This window comes from Dendrobates tinctorius, unplaced genomic scaffold (genome assembly GCF_039654945.1).
Source record: "Dendrobates tinctorius isolate UK_male_01 unplaced genomic scaffold, ASM3965494v1 ptg000111l, whole genome shotgun sequence".
In the NCBI taxonomy this organism is placed as follows: Eukaryota; Metazoa; Chordata; class Amphibia; order Anura; family Dendrobatidae; genus Dendrobates; species Dendrobates tinctorius.
This window is the reverse complement of record NW_027361779.1, coordinates 6,388,480-6,411,204: the sequence shown is the minus strand read 5'-3', so window position 1 is coordinate 6,411,204 and position 22,725 is coordinate 6,388,480. Positions and strand designations below refer to the sequence as shown.

Here is a 22,725-nt window from a genome sequence, read left to right as displayed (position 1 = left end):
TTAGCAGCTCGTGCCACCTCCTTAGGCACAGCCGATTTGATGTCAGTGCCGCAGACAATAACAGACACTGAGAGTAGTGGCAGTGATTAAATGAATATGATTTTTTTTTAACCCAACTACAGAATGGGAGAAGGGGTTTTCCAAAACCAGAAAACCACTTTAGAACGCCAGTTCCTTAGACAGTGTTAGCTTTCTAGTCTTACTATGGAAGGTTACGCCCTCCCACCCCTTGGCGTCTATGTGCTGCTGTACATGCAGCATGTCTGCCCTGCTGACAATATATCTCTGTGTGAATGGCCAATTCCGACCATCCATTCGGATACTGATAATGATATGATATGTATGTGAACAGCCACCTACGGCTCACGCCTTCGCCAGCCCAGTGCAGCACACCCCTAGAGCAGATACATACTACCAGCAGGTAGAGTTGGCAGAAGCGGTGGTGAGGTTGATCCAACATTCCTGGTCTTTAATTGATGGATTATTGTAAACTGATTTACGGTCTCACATTTACGGTAGTTTATATTTAAGAAGTCTTTCTGTTTGGTCTGTAATTTCCCCATGTGAAATACAGAATGCAGCAGAGTGAGGTTTTAATAAAAGTTTGATTTGCATGAAATTTTAATAAAATTGCCAACCGCAGAGATAAAACAGCTGACTGTAACAGGTAGGGAAGCTGGAGAGAATAATGTGCATGCATATCTAATGAGACATTTATACAAAGAGTAATTAGCCTGCACAATTCCCACTTTATTACTCATGCCTCTATGTGTCTATTTCCCAGCACATCACACACGAGGCTTACATGTAAATAATTGACGCTTCATTGCCAATTCTTCCTCAAGCACTTGTTTCCGCACTTAGCTATCCACGGGTCATCGCTCAGAGAATGGGCCAGATCATGGACATTAGCCGGATAACCGTAGATCACCTTACACTACACACCACAACGTGTGAGAGCCATTGTACGTTATTTCGGACCCAAAGGTAGTTGGCGAGTCAGCCATTATTGGCAAATCGAGCCCAGCGTTCTCCTCAGGAAACCACTGAGTGCAGTGTAGGTATCACAGGCTGGATCTTAAATGGAAAACGTGCCGAAAATGTTATGGGTATTCCGTGCCTCACATTACACAGCAGAGCTGTATTGTGCTGCCATTTTTGCACGTGGCACAATGCATTAGGCAGGTAGTTTAGAAATGATCTAATCGGGCACTCTAGAAACCATTCCATTTAGTTTAATGTATGAATTGGAGCATGAAATGACAAAAAGAAGCAATTTTCCTCTGCACATTCATATTCCTAAATCGCAGAAATGTGTTATCTACATTATATTTTTTTCCACTTAGATCCTCTGAGTATTTTACTCTCGGCTTAAAAAGTATAAAAGGGAGATGCGGCAGACAAGGGTTAACAATAGGAGAGGATGTACAATACAATGGCTAATAGTGCGCAGCCACTGATATTTCATTGTGCTCCGTAATCCAGGGCTACAATGGATTTTACAACACTCTGAAGTGCAGCTTGAACTGATCCTCCCATCGAGCACATGTAAATCACATTACACTGTATGGATAAGATATCACACGTAATATCAATGACAAATCCAATGCATGGTCACCAATGCAACAGCAAAATATGATGGGCTCCTGAAGGTTTAATCTCTTAGACAACATGACCTAGGTGTTTTTGTTTTTAGCCAAAATCCCTGCTGTATAGACAGAAATATAATATACTGCATGCTGGCTGCTTGTTAGTGCATATCAGCTTAAAGGGAACCTATCAAGGGAAAAAAAAACATATCAACTGGTATATAAGGGGTTAATCTGCAGGTTAATAGCATTCTGAAGCTGCCCAGCACACGCACTGAGAGCCTCACTGCCAGGAGCAGTCTCAAATTTACAGTCATAGGGGTGGGCCGGTGCGACTTTAATCACTACACAGTGCATTATAGAGCGGCGGCTGAAACCATGACCCAGCACTAACAGCTGGCTCAGCATTAGAGCCGTATGTTAGCCAGTGCTAGTGGCGCGTTTACAGCCACCAATCACTATATACTGAGCGGTAACTGAACCCATGCCGGCACAACCCCTATGACTGAAAGCCCAAGGCTGCCGGGAAAAATTAAGGTAATTTCCTCCCGACAGAGGGGTTTCAGTCCTGGCGCCTGGCAGCTCCAGAACACTATTAACCTGCAGGTTAACCCTATATCTCCAACACAGCTCTGGCAAAAATTAAGAGACCACATCATAACCCTGTCATGGGCAGCCTATTCTCCAGACCTGAACCCCAATGAAAACCTCTGGAATTTAATCAAGAGGATGATGGATAGTCACAGGCCATCAAGCAAAGAAGAACTGCTTACATTTTTGCACCTGGAGCAGTGTGAAAGACTGGTGGCAAGCATGCCAAGACGCATGAAAGCTGTGATTAAAAATCATGGTTATTCCACAAAATATTCATTTCTGAACTCTTCCTGAGTTAAAACATTAGTATTGTTGTTTGTAAATGATTATGAACTTGTTTTCTTTTATTTGAAGTCTGAAAGAACTGTTTTTTTTTTTTTAATTTTGACCATTTTTCTTTGTCAGAAAAATACTGTAATACAAAATATCTTGCCGGGAAATTCGGAGACATGTTGTCAAAAGTTCATAGACTACAAGAACTATTTACATTTTACTAAAAAATATACCTATAAAGAGAAAAATCAGACAAACTGAACATTTGAAAGTGGTCTCTTAATTTTTGCCAGAGCTGTATATATATATATATATATATATATATATATATATATATATATATATATATATGATGGGTTCCCTAGGTTTGACATTTGACATCTGTTGTAGGGTACACCCCTCTCCTGCATACTAGCTTCTTACTTGATTTGTCACTTCAAAACAGCGGCATTGATGTACTGCTGGCTCAGTATTAGGTCTTGTTCAGATGTCTATGTTTGTACGTATGTGTCCCATCCGAGTTTTTCACAGATAAAACACGTACTCTTTATAATCTATGCTGCTATTCACATGTCCATTTATGTTTGGCAGCACTGATGAAAAGTACCTATACAAGCCTATGAGTGAATGAAAACCACAGACAACACAGAGATGGTATCCGTGTGCTGTCCATGTTTAACACTGGAATGAACAGGACAAGCTTTGTAATTTATTTATTTATCCATATGTGAGAAACACTGATGTCTGAATGAGGCCTAAGAGGAAGCTTGGTCTAGTTGCCCACGATCGGGGGGGAAAGTGAGCTCCAGCAATCCCGGCCAGCTTCGGCATTACAAGCTCTACTGGAAACCGGTTGTAGGCAGTGCTGATGTTCGGCCACCGCTGCTATACGGCAGAGGTGGCTGGGTACACTAAGCAACAAGCTATAATTAAGTAGCAAATTACTCCTTCTTGAGAACGTATCTAGCACTTTGCAAATGCTCTCATCTGAGAAGATGGGAATTATCTTTTAAAGGCTATGTGCACTTTTAAATGCATGGTATATTACAAAAGTTATGGTATGGCCAAACAAGATGCAATACGCATGCCCAGGTACACTTCTCTGCAGTAGACACGCCATTCCCTCCCCAATATTTGCACCTAGAAGCAGTGATGTTTGGTAGTCTGGTCACATTGTCTTCTCATCTATTTTGGGTCCACAAAATAAGAAAAGTCACTGCTCATGTGACCATCACCCTGTGCCTAAATTTGCAAAGTTCATATGGACTTCTCTAGCTGCTGAAGCCTGCTTCATATTACAAATATCTAAGATATCGTCCCGACCCTGAACAGAGCGTGGAGCTTTGATATAATATAGACAGCAAGAAAGACAGTCACCGTGAGTCTAGGTGTATCCTTATCATGATGTTTATGTCCGCAGCCTTCTGTCACCGGTCATCCACAAGAAGACGCAATGTCCAGGAGTTAGACCCTACATTGTATTTATGCAGAGCATCTATGACATCGTTAAGGGTTCCATCTGATACTTGAAAATGGGATTAAGATGGAACCTCATAGAGCCATGGAGTGCAATGACACCACGCAGCCCAAAAAGTCTTGTTTGTGCTCTTTTTCCAATGGAGTCTGTTTTTTCAGATGGGCAATGTAGACTGCATTTATCGATGATAGCCACTGACATACTCAGAAACACTGGGTCTTACACTCATTCTGGCTGCATGGATTTTCTTTAATCTATTACTTATCTTGGGGTCAAGAAATACTGGAAAAACATAATGGCACTACATTTTTTGCTATGTAAGTCAAGCAACAGTGACCCCGATTCATTAAAGAGAATCTGTCAGTAGGATTTTGCCATGTAATCTGAGAGCAGCAAGATTTAGTGTCAGAGAGCCTGATTCCAGCGATATATCATTTACTGGACGGCTTGATGCAGCTTTTATAGAATCCCTTTTTTTCTCTTGGGCAGATCTAGCAGTACTCAGGATGCTGAACGGGGTATATCCCTACCCACCACTGATGGGCAGCTTCCTGTGTACACAGAGTATTTTCAGCAATCTGCCAATCCATGATGGGGCTGGGTTACACAGATTAGCTAGATTTCCTGGCATGCAACTCCCAGTCCGGCAGTGATAAACTCCTGCTGATAAAATACTGATTGCATTGGAACTACAGCACTCATCCTAAGTGACACATCCCTGGAAACAGGGTCTCTGCTCTTACATTATGCTGCTCTCAGATTAGGCTGGTTTCACATTAGCGCTTTTGTGCGCAGCGCATCGTGCGCATGCGCACTGCACACCTATGTTTAAAATGACGTGTGCATGGTCTTGCGTTTTCGTGCACATGCGTTTTTTTGTCTTTCGCGCCAGGCGCGCCAGACGCAACATGTTGCATTTTTTGGTCCGCTCTGTCTCGTCAAAAAAACGCATGCGCACGGAATGCGCAAAAACAACACATTGAAGTCTACGGTAACGCATGCGTGCGCATGGTCTTGCACACGCTTGCATTTTTTTGCACATGCGTTTTTGAGGTAAACAAGTCTGGAATGTGGTCTAGACAATGGAAAAAATGTCACAACTAAAAACGCATGCGCATAAAAACCGCAAAAGCATGCAAAAACGCATGTAAACCGCAAGCAACGCTGCGGTTTTTTGACGCATCAGCGTACGCATGACGCTAAAAAACGCGCGTTTGTTTTGCGTTTGCGTGCATTTTTCTTTGCGTTTTTTATGTGCTGCGCAAAAAAACGCTAATGTGAAACTAGCCTTAAATATCAAAAACCTGGTGACAGATTACCTTTCGGACAGGTGTAAAGATTTCAGCTCATCTTATCAGTGGTGTGCGACTCCCCAGAAATATTACTACAAAAACTGGTTTAACATTTTTGGCGTAAGAAAGGCAGGTCCTTAAATTAAATTGGACAGGCGGGTGTAGCCACGTCCTGCACTGGCACCTCGCTAGCTTCTCTCATTCAGCTACTTGGAGCTGGCATGATAATGCAGAAAGTCGTAAAATATTTAATTTTGAACTATTTAAAGTGTATAACAGAAGATTTCTGGCACAAACACCTACACCTATGCTCTTTGTGGAGTCTGTGGCTGTGGGGGTATTTAAATGACAGAGAGTGAATCAGTATTTTGAAGCCATGAATGTAGTTGTCCCACGTTTTTTTTTTATAGGTGACAGGGCTTGCCCATATTTTAGCAGTGGTAGTAAAAACAGAGGGACTGCTGTGATGACTGACAGGTCTCTCGCCATGTACAGACCTAGGGAAAGACCTGTCAGTCAGATGTAGCAGAGTGGGGAGAAGTTGATCAGGGGCCGCATCAGACTAGTCAGCCGAGACAAATAGTCCTAAATGGCTGTACTCCGAAATGCCGCAGCGCGCCAGAGTAAGGCGACTTGCGTTATGAGGCGGAGCGCAGGGCCGCCGCTAAGCTCCGCCCCCGGCTGCAACTCCTCCGGTCAGAACCTCCTATGGGCGCATGACGCTGCATGCGACCGGCGTACCAGAGCACGGCCAGCGTACCCAACGATAAATATAGGGTACGCAGGTCGCATGCAGCGTCATGCGCCCATAGGAGGAGCTGACCGGACGAGGCGCGGCCGGGGACGGAGCTTAGCGGCGGCCCTGCGCCTCATAACGCAAGTCTGAAAGTAGCCTAACACATGCATGACTGCAATCACACACCACTCTCTAGCTCATGCTGACCTTAACAGAACTTTTTCAGTAAAAATTCACATTTGATGTTAAAGTTAAAAGCAAACTATATAGCAATAAATAGCAAAAAATACAAAAAGACCAAAACACACTTCATTGAAAACTAAACTGTATAATATAAGATATTAGGTAATACAATGCAGTATTTGTCAACTGGTTAAGAAAATGACAAACAATAGAAAAAACTGTAATACAGATGAACTTACATGGCCGACCATTGGGCATTACCTCCCTGGGAAAGAAATGGCACCAGGATGTGTCGGGAGAAGGAGGCACTGCAAGTATCAGAGCAATGTCCACTGCTGTCATCAAATGATTGCAAGGGACACCAAACACCGTAAAAAGTGAGGAAATGCTAACATACATACGTATATGACCAGTTCTTAATAGCCGAAAGATATATGTTATACTGAAAAAATAAATTACAAGGAGTGAAAAAAGAAACAACTGAGGGTAAGAATAACATTTAATAATTTTATTTGGATTAACTTTTGTTATTAGGCAGAATTTCAGCATTCCTGGGAAATAAAGGAGCTTCACAATCAACAACTACTGAATTCATACTACAGCAATACGAACACAATGGGGCAATATTGTCTAATTTTTAGACATTGCAAACTTTGTCTCACAATGCGTCAGTGTTTCATGCTGTTATCAAACTATTAGTCGGCTACCTTTGGGTAACTAATTTGCACCACACGTTTGGGGCACGTTTCTGCGAGGCCACACGTCCATGTCAGACAAGGTGCAGAAAGTTTCTAAAACTCATAAGTAATATGGACTAGAAAAGACAGTTTTTGGTGCATTTAGCTAAATAAATCACTCCCAATATTATCTTTTGGAGCGTTACTTGAAATTTCAAACGTTTTTAACAATAAACTGTAAAATTAAGTATTTCAAAAACAGACGCTAGATTGCAACACATGATACAAATAACATCCAAGTGCAGCAACAATACAGGGAACGGAAGGACTACTGTACAGAATGGACCAAAAAGCTGTCTGTGTGTCCTTCACATGAACACACACAGGGGAATAAGCAATAATGGGTACAGAGGCAGCCATTGCCCTTCCTCTCTGAGAGGCCACATTGCTCTGAGATAACATTATACAATAGTTGACTTATGCATCAAGGTCCATGTGCAGAAAGTTAAGTAAGAAACTGAGTAAGGCAAATGTTAGTGATCCAGCTAACAGACATGTAGTTTGGCCAAAAAATATTTGGACAGTGACAGCAATTTCATAATCTAGCCTCTGTACACCAGTACCATGGATGTGAAACAAAGCAATCAAGATGTGACTGAAGCGCAGACTTTCAGCTTTAATGTTAAGGAATTTTGTAAAAGTAGTTGCCACTAGAGCCATTTATTATTGTCACCCTATATTCCCCAGGTTCAAAAGTATTTAAGTAATCCAAAATTATTATCAATATAAGCATCATTTTCACCACTTAGATGGCAAAACATTGCAATGAATGACTATGTGGGATCCAGAATGCATGGACATCACCAAATACTGAGTTTCCTCCTTTGAGATGCTGTGTTATGCCTTCGTTTTTGGTTCTTTCTATTTTCAGCTTGGTCTCCAGTATGTGAAAAGCATGCTCAATCCCCGGTGAGGTCTGGTAGTTGATTCGGCCACTGAAGGATACTCCATTACCTTAGAGCTTAGAGGCGAGTATAGACTTCTTGCTGTTTTTTACATGGGGAAATAACGGAATTGAGGGGGTTGTCCAAGTAGTGGGCAACTGCTTTAAACGTCTTACATCTTTTTCCATGCATTTTGATGCTGCTGAGCTCACCAATGCATTTCTTTCTCTTAAGGAAGGTTTTCCAAGACCTTTATTATTTTTGTCTATGGGGTCTAAGAACTAACACGCAGGTAGTTTCTCACTAACTGACTGTTCTGCACGGGCACAATCTCTACTGGCTCATTTGGCGAGTCTGCTGCTTTAATTCACCATTTGGCAACAGAGCATCTCTTGCTCTTCTGGACTGTTCTGTCGAATGAGCGTCACTGCAGACGTCTTGCAGATTGACACCCAACTCTCCTACAATTAGGCATAAGGGAGCTGGAATCCATCAGCATGACATCGGTAGAGACATCCTGTTCACACAGCAGAGTGGAAGAGAAGGTGCTACTCTGTCGATGTGGCATCACCGGAAGCAGGGGAATTGTTGTCAGAGATTGGAGCTGGGCAGAACAGACAGGTGGTTAGCAATTGCCTACTTGCTAGTTCTTAGACCCATAACAAAAAAATAGTAGTCCTGGAAAAGCCCATTAACGATGTACCAAATTCTTGATTTATTGCAAAAAAAAGGGGGAGACAAAAAAGCGCAATAGGGTCTTATCCACGTTACAAAAGACAGTATATCATGAAATATGCTCACCTGGTTAGGATGAGATAAGAGCGTGTAGGTAGCGGCTGCAGCAGATCCACAGGTCTTCAGCGACCAAAGAAATCATGAATCCAAAGGGAGTTTGTAGCTATATTCCGCGCTGCCGCTTTAGACAAATTCCAGGAGAATGCTGTATGATTGCAGTGGTTTTATGAAACGCGTAGAATAAAACCACTGCAATCATACAGCATTCTCCTGGAATTTGTCTAAAGCGGCAGCGCGGAATATAGCTACAAACTCCCTTTGGATTCATAAATTCTTGATTTAGTCATTCCTAAAGTCTCTGATAACTCTCCGACAGGTTTGCGTTATTATTCTTCAGTCTAAAGCTGGCCTCCTTCACTTGCATTGACATTTCTTTGGACCATATACTAAAAGCTCCCATTAGCTACCAAATGCGAATTCAACACTTGTCAGCTCCAGACCTTTTATCTCCTTTAAGCAGTACATTTTCTTGTCTATGCGGTGTAGCATATACTATTGTCAATTAACTAATATGTTATTATTTGTAGGTCTTGATTATACCAGTTTAAGTTAAATTAGTGCTATTTCAGGGCTATTTAGTCTTTCCCTGGGATTTGGTTCCCCAATTCAGCTCACATTTTCCTTGATGGTCCTGAAGAATTAAGTTGAACCCCCAGAAAGGTATTGAGCTTTGTCTGTTCTTTAACTGGAATGTTAACTAGTATGTGCACCTTAACTCTACAATTGCCCCAGTGGATTATATTAGATGTAGTAATGGTTGCAGAATGGGATAACTGATGGCTCGGTCCTCCTATTGCAAAGCCCACTTATATCCAGCGGTTGGAATTGGTAGGCAGTGTCTTTGGTAAGGACAACTCTTCTTTCAAGGAGCACAAAAATAGTGCCCACATATTATAACTGTTGCAATGATGGTCAGATTAGTTAATTTAGAAGAATGCTATAGCTGCAATGACTTCACCCAAACTACATACCCTAGTTATGTCTGGATCTACCTATTCTTTACATCGCAAATGATAGAACCAAATCCAGCCAAACCTACAGGACCTTCTTATTTGTGGGTAAAAAGCTTGCTTTACGAATATTCAGTTACATAATAGGGCATATACATCAATTATAATATGTCAACTTAATAATGCAACACAATCAAAAACATCCAATCTTGTGCTGAGCACGTGTGACTTCTTAAAGGGAATCTGTCACCAATTTTTTCAACTATCAGCTGCCAGCAACGCCATCAAGGGCTTAACTACAGCATTCAGTAATGCTGTAGATACCGTAAGCCCCGATGTAACCTGAAAGAGAAGAAAAACTAGTTATATTATACTCACCTAGGGGCGGTCCGGGTCCGGTTTTGGTCCGATTGGTGTTGCGGTCCGGCGCCTCCCATCTTCTAACGATGACGTCCTCATCTTCGCTTCCCATTGCGGCTCCTGTGCAGGCGTACTGCTCTGCCCTACTGAGGGCAGAGCAGAATACTGCAGTGCGTAGCACCGGGAAAGAGGTCAGAGAGGTCAGGCGCCTGCGCACTGCAGGACTCTGCTCTGCCCTCAACAGGGCAGAACAGTACGCCTGCAAAGGATCCGCGATGGGAAGAAAAGAAGAGGACGTCATCATTAGAAGATGGGACGTGCCGGACCAGACCGCAACACCCATCGGACCAAAACTGGACCCAGACCGCCCCTGGGTGAGTATAATATAACTCGTTTTTCTTCTCTTTCAGGTTACATTGGGGGCTTATCTACAGCATTTCAGAATGCTGTAGATAAGCCCCTGATGGCAGTGCCGGCAGCTGATAGTCGAAAAAATAGGTGACAGATTCCCTTTAATGATCTATGGATTTTCTTACATGAATCGACTGGCAGTAATCCCCACTTTAAGGGGTTGTGCCACAATCAAAGTATATTATAATCAATAAAACTCAGAATAAAAATAAGTTCAACAGCTGGATGCAAAAAAATGTTCTTGTGCTGTCATAAACTTATGTTACCCATGATATGTAATATGTAATGGCTGTGTTGGATCATACAAGAACATGGTTGGTACATACCACAATTCCTGGCCAGAGAAGGAAACAAAAGAGTACACAAACAGGACAGCATAGGGTTGCAGCTGATTATTAATGTTAGGCAAAACATTTCCTTGGCCGTTTTATCACAGGAGGAAGGGTTTCTGATGTCTCTCCAGTGCTCTGAGCTCATTCTAAAAAAAGTCAGTGACACATGAGATCTCCAACAGCCAAAACTCTCACCTCACTGACTGGATTTATGATCAACTCATTAGAATGAAAAAGTGGTAGAAATATTCGCTCATGTTATAAAACAAGCAGTGAAATGATTAACCTCACAGAAAGCCGCAGCTGCAAGCCACTTCTATGTTGTCTTTGTAGTCACTTACTCTCCCTCCCCTGACCTAGAATTGTGGTATGTGTCGACCATGTTCCTGCATGGTCAGATGCAGCCAGTACACAGCAGGGGCACATTTATAAGATTATCTCAGCACAGGAACATTTTTTAACACATTCAACTTTGGAACTTATTATTGCAATGTGTATTAATTAACAGATCTTTTTTTTCGTGGGAAACTCCTTAAAGTATACAAACAATTTTTGTTTTCGTAGTTTCACTTTTTTATCCCCTGCTTCAGAAAGCCATTACTCTTTTCATTTTCCACCAACTTAGACATAGGGCTTGTTTTTTGCAGGACAAGTTGTAGTTTAAAATACACTATTCATTTGACCACACAGAGTAAAGGGAAATGGGCAAAAAAATCCCAAGTGCGGTGAGATGGTGAAACAAATACAATTACACAATTGTTTTTGGGGGGTTTTATTTTTACAGAGCAGTAAAGATGATATGACAACCTGATTCTCCTTGTCAGTATGATTACAGTCATAGAAAACTTGTTTTCCCCTATTTTAGAGGCTTAAAAAAATTCAGAACTTTGTCATAAAATAAAATAACTTTAATTTGTGCTGCCATTTTTTGAGATATAAACCTTTTTAAATTTTACAGGTGTGTGAGGGCTCGTTTTCTCATGGCAGTGATTGTATTAATATTATTAATTTGATACTTTAACATACAATATTTTAATCTCCTAATATTGCATTTTCTCGTGGTGTTGTAGTAACTGTGATTCTGGCACACCATTTTTTTTCCCCATCTTTAAAGTGTTTACCAACTGGGTTAGTTAATTTTATATTTCGATAGACTGGACAGCATGAACAATTGATCCATATTTCATTTTAGGAAAAAAACAAAACAATTTATTCTATAGAAAACTAACCTTATTCTATTCTATGTAACAAAGAGAAATCCTTCTATTAATAATCTCCAAGTCTCTGATGATTGCAATACATTATAGTGACACAACACTATCCAGTTTGTCTATGCTTCATATACAGCTGCAATCTGCATGCATCTACATTTCCCCATCTAACTTGGTTCATAAGCTTTAAAAGCATTATGGACATCACTAACACTTCCGCTTCCCTCTGCCATGTCATCAGTAAGTCGGAGAGCAGAGTCTAGACGCCGATGTCACACGGAAATACATAATGCCCAATATTCCTAATTAACTAACGAGAGAATTCTTGGGCATTAAACAAGTCTTCCAAACGATTCCCTAATAGGAATGCCTTCCAATCCAGCCGTCTCACTGTAAAATCTTCTCAAGCTGTTCCTTCAAAATATTAACTGGAACTGCCAGAGCTGGCATCGGATAGTGCCCATTTCTCCCCCTGACTGTGCAAACCGCGAGATACTCCGTGTTAACCTGATAAAGCCCGGGACTGCATTGATGCAACGGCTTGATGTTCCTAAAATGACTGAACCAGGGCGTAACAAGCCAGTAGAGCTCTCTGCACTAGAATGGAGCAATCGACCATTTATTAATTAGGGATCAGAAAGCTCCTAGAGAAGCAATGAGGGGTTAAAGAGGTGCTCTGCAATGAGGCTTTCTGAATTAATCAAATGCCCATATGAAATATTTATACAAGCTGTAGGCATTTTTTAACGCTCTGTGGACATTTTTTTAAATCCCACCTGGGTTTTATCCTGCAATTCTAAGACTAGAGAAACAGATACAAGAAGCCTTGTTCTTCAAGGATATTGTATAGCGACATTAATTCATCTCTGAGATCTGTAACCTGCAGCCTTTGATTTAATTGTAAAGTACCATCCAGTATTGCATCTACAAGGCGATTCCCCCGGTCACTTCACCTCCTTCCATAATGGGTTTGCATGGCAATGAGCTCAGATCGCAGTCTAGAGCAGCGACAATGATCATACGGTGTAGCAGATACGCCACCGGCTAGCAGATATTCCAGCTTTTTGAAGGACAGACACCTAATTTTAGAGCAACATTATCATTTGTTTCTGCTGCTAAGCAATTTTTCCAGCAGTAACTACGAGCTACATCGCTTCCCACTCACACGAAGTGCAGTGCTGTTGACTATTAAACTGTTAGAAGCCGAGCTCGGGTCTTAGAGATCAGATAGCAAGTAAATTGGTGTGAGGCGAGCGAACAGCACAACACGGGAAAAAAAACAGTAAAGGACAAATAGAAATACACAATACCTAAAAGGCAGAAGGATCAAATTGAAACAAAAAAAAAGTAAAAAGAAGTGAGACAGAACCTGTATTCAAGGAACGGACAGAAAATAATACAGAAAGAAACATCCATGAAGAATAAAAAACTGGAAAGGGGAAAATATAACAGCTGAATACTGGTAAATCCTAAATATAATATGATGAAAAGGGAGAAGAAACATCCATTTGATAATAACAGAAACAAAAATTTGGTAGTAGAAAATTCCACATAAAAACTATATCCAGACGTAAGACATATCCATGAAAATGTTGTTGATTGATTCTGATCGCGGTTCATGCTACAAATATGAAATTAAGATGGTTTGCATTGTGAAAGTTCCTTCAATGAAAGGATGAACATTTACATAAAAAAATTACTACTACTATATCACTGGAGGAAAAACATTAAATTCAACCTTGAATGCTCAGAACAATTGAAATGACATAATTCTGGCCCCATAAACAGCAACATAATGCCTCTAACAGGTCAAACTGGCATGTGGGCGCTATATGCCGCTCCTATTGTGACAATGAACTGAACTAAAAGCATCAGCATCCCTGAGATTCCCCATTAACACTCTAATGGATCATTAAATACATGTGTCCCCTGTCAACGATGCCAGTTTATGTACCATAACCTTTTTTTATGTTTCCATTGATATTGTATATATATAAAACAAAAAAAAACAACAACTTTCTTCTCACCCCTCAATGGGGGTGGTCCTTGTTGTCCTTTCTCACTCTCGGGTCCTCTACCAGAGGCCTGGGAGTGTGAGGGTTCTGCGCAGGATCTTAGTTGTTCCCAGTATTGCGCTTTTCTGGACAGAGAGCTCAGATGTTGCTCCTGGGATCTGTTGGAGCCATTCTTACAACTTAGTGGGTCACTGCTCCCTTAATTCCTATATTTACACACACGGACTTGTTTTTTGTGGAACGAGCTGTAGATCTAAAGAACACCATTTATTTTACCATAATATATACTGAAAAACAGAAACATTTTTCCAAGTGGAGTGAAACAGTGGGAAAAAAAAGCCATTTTGCCATTGTTTTTTTTGCCTCTATCTCATACATTGTTCGGTGCAAATGGACTCTCATCACAATTCTCCAAATTACTGTGACTCGGGGTGATATGAAACTTGAAAGTATTTTTCTTTTTTAATAGAGTAGTGAAAAAAATTCAGAGGTCTGCAGAAGAAAATAAAAAAATACATACAGCTCTGGCAAAAATTAAGAGACCACAGCAACCTTTTATTTTTGTCTGATTTTTCTCTTTATAGGTATATGTTTGTGTAAAATGTAAATTGCTCTTTTATTCTATAAGGCTATGTGCACACGCTGCGGTTTTTGCTGCGGTTCGGCTGCGGTTTTGGCCCTGCGGAACCGCAGCAGTTCCGCAGACATGGTACAGTACCATGTAACCCTATGGGTTTTCAAAACCGCAGTGCTCAAGCTGCGGGTTTTTCCGCGCGGTTTTGCTGCGGTTTACAAACCGCAGCATGTCAATTATTTCTGCGGATTCCGCTGCGGTTTCACACCTGTAACATAGTAGAGGTGTGAAACCGCAGGGCAAAACCGCAGGTCACTTTACCTGCGGTTTTACCTGCGGTTCCGCGGGAAAAAACCCGCAGGTGATTCCACAGTGTGTGCACATAGCCTAAGGCTATGTGCACACGCTGCGGTTTTTGCTGCGGATCCACTGCGGTTTTGGCCGGAGCGGATCTGCAGCAGTTCTGCAGACAGTGTACAGTAGCATGTTAGTCTATGTGATTTACAATCTGCTGTGCACATGCTGCGGATTTTTAACTGCGGAAAAGCTGCGGTTTTGAATCCGCAGAAATAAATGACATGTGACTTCTTTTCTGCAGATTCTGCTGCGGTTTACCATCTCCTCCATTGTAGAGGTGATAAACCCCAGGCCAATCCGCAGGTCATTTTACCTGCGGTTCCACAGATAAAAATCTGCATACCAATCCGCAGTGTGTGCACATAGCTTAAACTACTGACAACATGTCTTCAAATTTCCAAGCACTAAATTTTGCATTTATTTTCAGAAAATGAGAAATGGTCAAAATAACAAAAAAATGTAGTGCTTGCATACCTCAAATGCTGCTAAGAAAACAAGTTCACAATCATTTAGAAACAACAATACTAATGTTTAACTCAGGAAGAGTTCAGAAATCAATACTTTGTGGAATAACCATGACTTTTAATCACAGGTTTCATGCGTCTTGGCATGCTTTCCACCAGTCTTTCACACTGCTTTTGGGTGACCTTATGCCACTCCTGGTAAAAAAAAATTTAAGCAATTCTTCTTTGTTTAATGGCTTGTGACTATCCATCATCCTCTTGATTACATTCCAGAGGTTTTCAATGGGGTTCAGGTCTGGAGATTGCGCTGACATGACAGGGATTTGATGTGGCGGTCCTTCATCCACTCATTGATTGACCTAGCTGTGTGGCATGGCGCATTGTCCTGCCGGAAAAAAACAGTCCTCAGAGTTGGGGAACATTGCCTGAACAGAAGAAATCAACTGTTTTTCCAGTTTAACCTTGTATGCGGCTTGATTCATACATCCTTCGCAAAGATTATCCTGCCCAATTCCAGCCTTGCTGAAGCATCCCCAGATCATCACTGATCCTCCAACAAATTTCACAGTGGGTGCAAGACACTGTGGCTTGTACGCTTCTCCAGGTCTCCGTCTAACCATTAGACCAGGTGTTGGGCAAAGCTGAAAATTAGACTCATCAGACAAGAGTACCTTGCTCCAGTCCTCTATGGTCCAATCCTTATGGTCTTTGGCAAACTTCAGCCTGGCTCTCCTTTGCCTCTCATTGATGAAAGGCTTTTTTTCTAGCTTTACATGACTTGACCCATTGCCTTTAAGAGCCTGTTATGAACTGTTCTTGCCATGCACTTCACTCAAGCTGCTATTTGTCATCCCTTTTGTAGGTCACTTGATGTCATCCTGCGGTTGATGAGTGACATTCGAATAAGATGACGGTCATCCCGTTCAGTGGTAAGTCATTTTCCCCCTTTGCCGGTCTGTAGCTTTGTTGTCCCCAATGTCTGCTGCTTGACCTCATTGTAATGGACTGCCGTCTTAGAAATTTTAAGGATGGAGGCAACATGATGCTCACTATATCCCTCTGCTAGTAAAGCCAGAATTAAGCCCTTCTTTTCCTCACACAAGACTTTTCTTTTCAACTCCTTTGGCATGGTAAAAGTTATTTTTTCAATCATATTACTTTTGGGATATTACTAGCACTTGTTTTGCCATCCAGCTTGTCCTGTTGCAAGAGGATTGTGAACAACACAGCAGGGTTTTTTATACTTTCCTTGATTAAATAAGATTTGGTTCAGGTGATCACCTAATCAGAAGCACATTAAGTAGAATGAGGTGTACTCTGGTTGGAATTCGACTGACAATGGAATGGAATGGCTGTCAGACATATAAAGAAGCTGATTTTATAAAACTGTGCAGTGGTCTCTTAATTTTTGCCAGAGCTGTATATTCTGGCTGTTCCTTTAGCTTGTAAGCAGTGCACGATGTTCCTGCCATACGCTGCTTACAAACAAAAAGCAGCTGCTGGCACTGGAACAAGACAACTCAAGGGAGCGCAGAAATGTAACTTTAATTTTTTTCTTTTGAATGTTTGTCTGATGGGTTATGTATACCTGGACGGGGATGGGGGCCCTGCATACCAGGATGGGGATGGGGGCCAATCTTACCATGATAAAAATGGGGCCATGCATACCAGGACTGAGGTGGAGGCCCTTCACACCAGGATGGGGATGAGGGGGCCATGCAAAACAGGGTGGGATGAAAGGGGCCAAGAATTCCAGGATAAGGATGAGGGGGCCCATGCATACCAGGATCGGGATAAGGGGGCCATGTATGCCATGATAGGGATGAGGGGACCATGCACACCAGGATGGGGATGAGAGGGGCCATGCATACCAGGATAAGGATGAGGGTGCCATGTATACTAGGATGGGGATGAGGGGAACATATATACCAGAATAGGGGATATTAAGTACAGAATTGACAATATTTTTTGCTTCAATTTTTCTTTTCTAATTTCCGCCTCTAAACCTTAGGTGTGTCTTATGGTCTGGTGCGTCTTATAATCCGAAAAAAATGGTAATATAGGAGTTTCACTTTTTGTATTGAAGAACTGAAATAAATTAACTTTTTGATGATATTCTAATTTTGTGAGAAGCACTTGTATTTTGGTTTTGTCGCCTTGCTTTGAGACTCTTAGTATTTTTATTTTCTCATCTATAGAAATGTGCAAGGACTCATATCTTTTGCGGCTAGCTAACATTTTTTTCTTTTATACCAATTTGGAATAGATACAACGTTTGATCGTTTTTTAAATTCACTTTTTAGGGAGGCGTGGTGTCCATAATAATATAGTTTTAGCATTTTTATTTGATTCTTTTTATGGCATTTAACGTATGGGTTAATTATTTTATATTTTGATAGATTTAGATTTTTAGATTGATTTGTAAGGGTGTAAAAGAGGAGCAATTTGAACTGTTATATTTTCTTTCCTTTTTCTTAATGTAAAAAAAAAATGTTTTACTTTATTCCTTAGTCCCCTAAGGGGACTTAGACCTGCGATCATTTTATCGATTATACCATATACTCAAATATAGCACTATATAGTGTAAATTGTGGCCTATCATGAAGCTTTGCCTGTGGCAGAGCGTCACAGGATTACCAAGATTGCAGCTGGCCTCAAATGTTATGGTAACCCTTAGATGCTGATGGGAGTCAAGCACTGGCAATCGATCCATTTAAATGCCACTGTCAGAGATTGATGAACGCATACTGTAGCAACAGCGATCAGATCTCAGCTCCATCCAATGCTATTAGACTTGGATGTTAGTTTTCCAACCTAGCTGACAGTGTCGGACTGGGAGGCCAAGGGACCACCAGTAACATCAGCTCCAGGGCCCCCCCTCTCATCTGCATGCAAATGACTTTATCCTCATTCACAAAATTCTATAGCAATAAATTGGCTTGATTATTAAATTAAAAAGATGCCACCTTTGTCTGTACATACTGTAGTGAATGAAGTGTATGGTGCCAAATACTGTTCATATAAAAGGGTGGTGGCCAACTCCAGCATGGGGGCCCACCGAATGTTTCTCCTGTTCTCCTGTGGGCCAGTCCAAGCCTGCTAGCTGACATCTGCCGCATGTGGAGGGAACACTGAGGCCCCTCTACACATGCTGACCCCTACACTAATGTAAAAAAATGAAAACTTGTGCTAAAGGGTTAAAATTGCTCTTCAGCTACAGAAAAAAATATTACAACTTTAATTGCAAAAATGGTGCAGTAAAGCCGTTCTCTCAACCCATAAATATATATATATATATATACACACACACACACACGGTATATATATTTATATCTGAACAAAGAAAAAAATTGATTAACAGTCATCCAGATTCTTCACTGACAAGCTAAATTTGTGCAAAATAAATATTTTCACCATAAAATGAACAATAAGCGTTAAACTGTATTAACAGGAGCTGAATGTAGTTGACTCTTAGGAATACAAATAGAGTGCTCAGTCAAGCGATTAGGTATCAATATTTTAGCCAAGAGGCAGAGAAGGATGTTCACTGAATTTACCATGAGTATATGTCCCACTTTCAGGATTTTAATAAGTCATGAACTAAAATATGCCATTTACACACATTCAAGGTAACGTGAACTCTCTAGTGTTTGCTAGAACTGTTTTTCCTAACAGCTAAAATATAAGAATGAGAAAAATATTTGAAACAGTGAAATAGACTAAGCCAATGACAAGTAACTGTTTAATAGAATTTCTTTATGTTTAAAGGGAATCTGTTTACCTCATCTAAAAAAGTATAATGTAGGAAAAGAGACCCTGATTCCAACAATGTATAATTTATTTACCTGGGTGCAATAGTTGTGACACATTCAGTGTTCTTAGATGCAGCATACAGCAGTGCTCAGAAAGCAAATCCCGCCTTAACAACAGTGTGTACACGGTCTATTGACTGTGAGCTGCTGAGAGGAGGGGCGGATTTGGATGACTTGGAACAAGACTGCTGGTACAAGCAATGATAATGTCCTAGTGATAAAACCTTCATTGTAAGTTATCAACAGCGCACAGCTTAATAAATGACACATCATTGGAATTTGTGTATCAAACCCTAACTTGTGCTGTGTTCAGATTACGGTACATAGCAAAAATCTGAGGAAATATTCCCTTTAAGTAATATATTTTGTTAAAGGAAACCTGTCAATAGATTCATATTGTTGGAACCGCAGGGAGCAGGAATCAGAGCCTGGATGTGCCATTGAAGCCAGGTATATCATTCTCTGAAAAGCTGTGGTGTCCGGCGATGAAAGGTGACACTAGTCTGGCGCCGTCAGCCAGTTTCTCCCCGCCCTGTTCCAGTTGATTGACAGGTCAATGTACACACGAGACCTGAAAATCATCTAGAAGGTTGCGGGGAGAAGCTGGCAGAAGTCTCTGCCTATGGCTTCCAATTGGCTTTTCAGACTACCCTTGGTCTGAAACCCTGCAGCGTATCAGAGAAAAATATAATTGGCCACAATAATAATGCCACTAGGCTTTGATACATGCTGCCTGTGGATTGCAACAGGTTCACTTTAATAATGAGATATCACTTTTAGGCGAAAGGACCATCAGCTCAAAGAAACTGGCTAAGCACATGCTTAAATGTCACCTCACTCTGCATAATCTTATCGTTCTTAATGCACCTAAAAAACAATCAGGTTGTACACTGACGAGCATAGGGGTAATAATGTTTTGAACTTTTGACTTTCAGTCTATCTCACCTTCTACTACTGCATGTAACGTGAGACTACCATCCTTTTATAAACAAACATCTGGGCTACTTCATACATAAATTTGACTTGCGAATATTTGGCATATGATTAGTTATGCAGATTCTTCTCATCTTACTGCATTCTTACCGTTTTGCTCCTAAAACTCTAAATTGTAATTGTTATTATTTTGACAGTATTTAGTAAATCCGCCTTTGGCTTTCAACTCTGCCTAAATCCTTCTGGGCATGCTCAAGATCAGATTGAAGCATGTCTCAACCAAAATCTGATCCCAGGTTTCTTCTGCACATTCCCAAAGTTGGTGCAAACTAGTCGAGTCACTTGGGTATGTATACAGTTTTTCTTCAACTCTACTTCTTTGTAATTTAACGATGTCTTTACCAATCTCGATGTATGCTTTGGGTCGCTGTCCTGCTTGAACACTATGTTGTCCATTTCATATCCATACTGTCAGGATCCTGTCAGCGTCGGCAAACTGACACGGCTGAGCAGGGTGACTTACCCACACTACTGGAGGGCCCGGGGTACGATACTGCAGTGAAAGTTCAAGCAGACAGGACCTGCGACACTGAAAGTAGTAAGGAGTATAAGGACCTACGATCATGTGACTGCAGGGGGCGGGGCTTAGCGTCCTACTGCTGCAGATGATGCAATATACTTACTGCAGAGATACTGTAGTAGAGGAGAGGGAAACGCAGGTAAGACAAGCAGAGGTCATACACGGAGAGGGCAGTGCGGTACTAGAGGGACAAGCAGAGAATAGTCAAGTCACAGGCAGAGAGTCATACACAGAGAGGGTAGCGCAGTACAAGAGGGACAGGCAGAACTCGTAACAGGGTCGGAACCGGATCAAAACCAAACAAGCAACAAGTTAACAGGCACAAGGCACACGTACGCAAGAGGTCAACTAACTCAGCCGAGGGCAGGAGTATAACGGACACCGGACTTAGGTCGAGTGGCCACTAAATAGCCGCCCTCTGCCAGAGAGAGGCAGAAACAATTAACCCCTGTCTGACCAGGACGGACCAAAAACAAAACCCCGTCCTGGATCATGACACATACTATTCGAGTGTATGAAGTACTTAATCTTGTAGGATACTCACATATAGCTCAGCATTGAGACCACTATCTGTCCTGGTCAGGTATCCAATGCCTTTGGCTGTAAAACAACCCCATATCATCAGGCTTCCTCCACTGAACTTGACAGTTCCTACAATTTCTCCATCTATTTGCCTCTTTTTCCCTTGTTTTTCCAGACCCATTTGCACCCATCATAGCCTAGTCTATTGACTTTTCTCTTATTGTTCCAAATCACTGGGTTTTTAATCTTCTACTGTCCACTTTTTGTACTCTAGCCAACACTTCTTATGACTATATTAAATTCGAGGCTTCTTCACCTATTTTTGGGCCACCATTACAGACTTGTGTAACGTGCATCGCACGGATCTTGCATGGACGTCTGTGATCTCACTATTATGAAGCATAAGAGTCACCTCCACTGACGTGTTTGTCGAGCCAGAAATGATGGACCTTGTGATGAGCCAACTTGTTGACACCCATATTTTGCCTGGACATCCACCTGTAGTCTTCTGAATGGATGGACGGACTTCATTTCGTATTCTTACAATTGTCATGGCACTCACATGATGCAGTTTGACAATTTTTTTGGTCGAGAGACCGCTATTGATGAGATGGATGATGTTTTTCCTTTTTTGGGAAATCTTCTTCATAGCTGCTTCCTGATTCTAACAAGTGACCTTTAACTTGGGAATCAACCTCATAACACACTGATTTATTAGGAAAGTGAGAACAGGTTGTAAATTGTAGTATACAAGAAGAAAAAGATTTTTTCACCACCAGGAGCAAAACAATAACAATACACTGACATGACACGAATCTGCATAACTAATCATATGCTAATTAGTTGCAAGATGATTGTCTAGAAAATGATGGTAGTCTGACGTTTGAAGCTGTAGTGGATGGTGAGATATGGAGCCTGAAAGTCAAAAGTTCAAAACATGGTTACCCTTTTGCTCGTCAATGTGTACTCCAAGACTTACTGTATTTGGTGTTGTGCCAGTGGGCCATTAACCAAGGCATACAGATTGTAGATGATAAAATTACATAATTAGTATGTTGTCAAAATATGTCAGACCCCTTTAGATAAGTCTATCTGTACCATAGCTAAACAATTAAAGGGGTTGTCTACAATTACGTTTTATTTTTTCCACAGGCTTGCTTTGCACGAAAATAACAAAATCAGCCTTACTTATCCCTTGCCAATGTAGCAATGCCTTTCTGTGATGCTGCTGGTCTATGTTTACATAGTTGAAGCCATGATGTTCCCTCCATGGCTTGTGACCTGTGCACGGAATCAGTGGGTTCAGTAGTCTTGTGCGTCCAAAAATTTGCTGCAGTGATCATGTGCAACACACAGTACATCATTTATGTAGAAGGGGAGAAGCGGTGCTGGAGCATCAAGGGATAGGAAAGACTGGTTATTTTTAGAGACAACACGCTAGTAATATAAATAAATAACCTCTTTAATCTTTATAAAAAATGGCACTGGCATACTTGACCTTGGATCACGTACTTGACGTGTTCTCAAAGTGTTCCTCCCCAACTCCTAATGCTTCATTCAAATTTTATAGAATGTAAAAAATTCAAGATTGCAAATATTTCCTATATTGGACCAGGTCCTACCCATCTCAGATATTTTGTATAC

At 41.2% G+C, this 22,725-nt stretch overlaps 1 protein-coding gene across 2 annotated transcripts in view; it reads right to left on the bottom strand.

The window, feature by feature from the left end:
• ASCC3 (activating signal cointegrator 1 complex subunit 3) overlaps nucleotides 1-22,725 on the bottom strand; it is an 825,088-nt gene that overhangs the window by 392,316 nt on the left and 410,047 nt on the right. The window lies entirely within an intron of this gene.